The following is a 5,183-nucleotide window of genomic DNA, read 5'->3' as shown; positions in this document are numbered from 1 at the left end:
TTTAAACTCCGGGAGTTAAGTTTAACTCCGTCATCAAGTGGTTGTCATCATCAAAAAGGGGGAGATTGTTGAATCTCGTATTTTGATGATGAAACTACTTGATATATGTTTATGATTTAATCTGCGTTTTGAGTGACGCAGGATGCTTCGATCAGGATGAGACAATTAAAGCAGGAAAATCATGTTGTGCCGAAGGAACATGTCAGAAGATTGGACGTCGGGCCGGTGGATCGGTCGACGTATCGACAGAAGGCTTCGGGCCGTGGACTCGGGCATCGGGCCAAGAAGAGCGGGTATTGTGCCAAGGATATCGGAGTTGCGGAGTCAACTGGCCGATTGGGCAATAGGCTGCAGAAGAGGACGATGCGCCGAAGAATCGGACGAAGCGTCGAGGGACCAATGACATGTCGGACAACTTGGTTAATTGCTTAGGATTAATTGTCTCGATCGAAGTTTTGTTTTAAGTGTGCAGGATTAACTACGATGAGAGTAAGACAAGCAGCAGGAGTTGCGCCGGAGTCAAGATCATGATCACGTTGGGAGTTCGAGAGTTCGACGGAAGTTCGGACGGTCGTCGGAGGTTCAGAGAGAACAGATCCGAGAAGTCCAGAAGCTTGCCAAGCGAAGCTCGTCGGAACTCGCCAAGTGGATCGTCGCAAAGTCCAGGAGTATGCCGGATGTCCGCAGAAGGATCACCGAGGGTTATCGGTTGATCGACGGAAGTTGGCCGGAAACTCGCCGGAAGAAGCGATTGACGCATCGGAGCAAAGCTGCAGAAGTTGTCTTAGAGTTAATCGTAGTTAGCATGATGATTAAGCATGAAAATGGGAGGTGATCCCATTAGCTTAATCTTGGGGCAATTGGGCCCCTGAAAAGATTCAAAGTGGGTCGAATGGAGTGAACCATTCGGACCCTGATTGCACCAGGAGGTGCAACCGCCCCAGCCAGGAGGTGCAACCGCCTGGGCTGTGGGGCTGGGAGGTGCAACCGCCCCAGCCAGGAGGTGCAACCGCCAGGGCTGCAAGGCTGGGAGGTGCAACCGCCCCAGCCAAGAGGTTGCACCGCCAGAGCTCAAGTTCCGAGCTCTGCCAGGCGATGCAACCACAGAGCTCAGTCTTCGAGCTCTGGCAGAGTGGTGCATCAGCCTTAGCTCAGTCTCGAGCTTTGCCAGGTGATGCATTCACCAAGCTCAGTCTTCGAGCTCTGGCAGAATGGTGCATCAGCTTGAGCTCAGTTTGGAGCTCTGCCAAGTGATGCAACCACCGAGCTCAGATTTCGAGCTCTGCCAGGTGATGCAACCACCAAGCTCAGTCTTCGAGCTCTGCCAGGTGATGCAACCATCGAGCTCAGTCTTCAAGCTCTGGCAGAGAGAAGCAATCGGCAGAGCTCAGTCTTCGAGCTCTGCCGGGCGGTGCCACCTCTCCAGTCGAGAGGTGCAACCGCCTGATCCCAGAATTCTGGGATTTGATCGATTTGATCGTTTTGAGCTCGAATTTTGAATTGGGTTGGGGCCTATAAATACCCCACCCATTCAGCACTGAATTGAGCAAGAACTGACCCGAAATCTTGATCTTTTCAGTGGTTCTTAGAGCTCAAAACTGCTAGTTTTCCTCCTCCTTCTGTTCTTCAAGTTTGAGTTGTAAAGAGAGGAGAGAAAACATCTGTAAAGGTTGTCTCCTAAGCCTGTCAAAAGGAGAGAAATTGTAAGAGGGAAGTTTGGCCTTCGCCCATTGAAGGAAGGCACCTAGTTGACGTCGGCAACCTCATCGGTGGAGGAAGCCAAAAGTGGAGTAGGTCAAGGCTGACCGAACCACTCTAAATCTCTGGTTTGCGTTTAATTTCGAGCACTTTATCATTACTGCAAACCTCCCTCATCACTACTGCTCTCTGCGCTTTCACGAACAAGTTCTAAGAGCTGTTCTTCCAAATCTGCATTCAGACGTAACTTCGTATTTTCATACATTACAGTTTACGTTTACGTTTGATTCTGCAGAACTGTTTTCCGCGCTTTTACGAACGAGCTTCCTTGCAGTTTACGCTTACATTTTAATCCTATTAATAACTGCAATCTGTCCTCTACGATTTTACGAACGAGTTTCAACGTTTAGACGTAAAACTGCGTTTAGACGTAAAACTGCGTTTAGACGTAAAACTGCGTTTAGACGTAAATCTGCGTTTAGACGTAAATCTGCATTTAGACGTAAATCTGAGTTTAGACGCAAAACTGCGCTTAGACGCAAAACTGCGCTTAGACGCAAAACTGCGCTTAAACGCAATCTGCACTTAGACGCAAACTGCACTTAGATACAAACTGAGAATTTGCTTTTGCATCATAATAGTTTTTGAACGAACGCAGCTTTTGATTTTTAAATTATTATAAGATTTCCGCTGCACTAATTCACCCCCCCCCCTCTTAGTGCTCTTGATCCTAACACTTTGCTATATCAACAACATTTACAAACTTTATTACTACTAAAAATCATAAGATTAGGAATATCATTAACTAATTTTTTTGCATTATAATTTTTAATAAAAAAAAACTATATGACAAATTGTAGCATGCCAGTTTAATACATCCTTTCAACATAAGAGTTTGATGTTGATAAAATATATAAATCTTTGGCTCATTTACTAGTATGTATTACATCTAAATTTAATTCTTTTATGTTGCAAACACGCTTCATTATAATAAAAAGAATATAATTTCTAACATCAATTGCATTTACAACAGAGAAAGAATTTTTAATGTAATAGGACTATTTTCTTTATCCGTGACAATGTCTTCCTTCTCCACTTGATGAATAATATTATCTACCATGATAATTACATTATACTTTCATATTGACTAAAATTATTGAATTTGAGACCATCACTAGTGAGATGATGATCAAATCAATTATCTAATCATATTCAAAATTAATGGATATTATAGATTCCACTACACTAGTTTTAGTCATAAAATATTTGCCCCAATCTTCATTAGTGGAACAATCTTTTTTTATTTATAATTTTTTTAATCATAACACAATAATTTATTTATATGGTCTAACTTGTCATACTTGATCATCTTTCAATTTATATTATTGTTCGTAGAAGACTTTAACTTGTTATTAATAATATTATTCTCCGCTTTATCTTTATTATTATTATTATTATATTTATAAAAAAGATATTTTCATCTCTTCCTAAATTAGACTTTCTTTATTTGACAAATTAAGAATTCTTATGAAACAAAAAGATTTTTCTAACTGTAAGGATAGTTGTTGAATTTATTCTTAATAAATATAATATAAGAAATATATTCTTTTTGAAGTTCATGAATAATATAATAATTTATTTGTGCATCCAAAATTGATTATTCTGGATCCATATATTTGAACATAAATTTTTAATATTTTAAAAATACTAAGAAATTAAGAGATCAAAATAGTATTTGCTAAATCATTCTTTAAATATTAAGATCTAGCTATATTCTTTTTTGCTAAGCAATATATCAAGAAGTAAACCAAATCTCTTAAGCAATTTTACAATAAATAAAGTGTTCAAGGAGATAGAGATAGATCTCTTTAATATAAATTCAGTTTTTGCTTTTAATATCCTCCGTCTCTTCGTGATGTATCTCATTTCTTTATAATATCTTTATCTATAGCATATAGTGTTATTATATTGCTATCAATCACAATCCATAGAACTTCTCTTATGAGATAGGACCCAAATAAGTATTCTACATTTTATAGTTAGACTAATTGAGAAGTTCAATACCAAATTTACTAACTAAACTATTATAATGCATAGTAAAAAAAGATTATTGTCTTTACTAAAAATATCTTGGAATATAAACTACCACCCTTATAGCTCTGATAATATATAAAGAAAAAGATAGATCACATGTAAATATTTTTTTAATTAATATCAATAAGGTTCTATTAGCTCAATATCAAACTAAATAAAAGAAGAAGAAATCAAGATGAAAGTAAAAAAAAAAAAACTTCTCAAAAAAAAAAAAAAACTTGCAAGATCTTGAAGTACTTTTTCACTTCAGCCTTATGGATTTGAACACTTCAGACTAGGATAGATCTACATATATAAATATTTATATTATTTTTTTTTATAAATATAAAATAATAATATAAATAAAAAAATAGATTTATATTTTTAAAGCTCTTTTTAATCAACTTATTAAAAAATAAAAAAATATTTTTAAAAAAATTTCTAAAAAAAAAATTTTATACGTGACAATTTGCTTGACCTTGAGCTCCCCAATCAACATGAGCTTTAAGATGAGAAGCCATAAAAGAATGGCTAAAAGACAGATGGATAAAGCGAGTAGAGGAGTGACCATGCCATGGCCATATGCGTGTGAGGTGTGGAGTTGCCGTCATGATCAATAAATCCCCAAAAGAGCTGGTGATGAACATGTCCCCAATTTAATTGATAGGATAAGATTTATCTCATGCCTTGTAAGCCCATTGCAGCTGAAAATTTGATGTGGATCTGAACTCAGGAAGGAGTTGTCACATGTTGCAATGTTATCGTCATCACTTGTACAAGCAAAAATTAAATGTTTGACATTTTTTTTCATATAGATCATAATAGAGTACCCATGAATGTTATCTTAACTATAATAATAATAATATGATTATTTTATCTGAATTATAATATAAATTATTAAACCACGATTTTTTTATGATGATTTAACAAAATCTTTATAGCTAAATTAAAATTTAAAATCTTAATCTTAATAAGTGAATCTGGTAGATCGCACCAATGTCTTATCTGTTCATAATACTTACTATTAACTATTTATGAGTATATGTATTAATGAATTAGATCTTCTAGCTAAATTCTTTGATGAAACCTATGCAACATACATATATATATATAGGCACACGATTCGCGAGTGCCGTAGCGGTCCGTTACGACTCGGATATTGAGGAGTCCCTCCGCCACCGCAAACCTTGCGCTCCCCAACGTTATCCGACGCCCAAACAAGAGTAGGGTTTTCCTGTCGCCTCCGAGGCAGGAAACGCAGACTAGCAGCCATTTCCGACCTCAGAGATGGAACCTTTTTACGTAGAGGGACCCACGAGCTTCTTAAGAGCATTTGTCTGTTGCCTGATTGAAAATAGACAGGGGATATTCACCCCCGAAATAAACCCTCACCTTATTAGGGTTTTATAAAT

The sequence above is a fragment of the Musa acuminata genome, chromosome BXJ3-4 (genome assembly GCF_036884655.1).
Source record: "Musa acuminata AAA Group cultivar baxijiao chromosome BXJ3-4, Cavendish_Baxijiao_AAA, whole genome shotgun sequence".
Taxonomy (NCBI): Eukaryota; Viridiplantae; Streptophyta; class Magnoliopsida; order Zingiberales; family Musaceae; genus Musa; species Musa acuminata.
The sequence above is the reverse complement of the archived record's forward strand: the minus strand, read 5'-3'. Positions refer to the sequence as shown.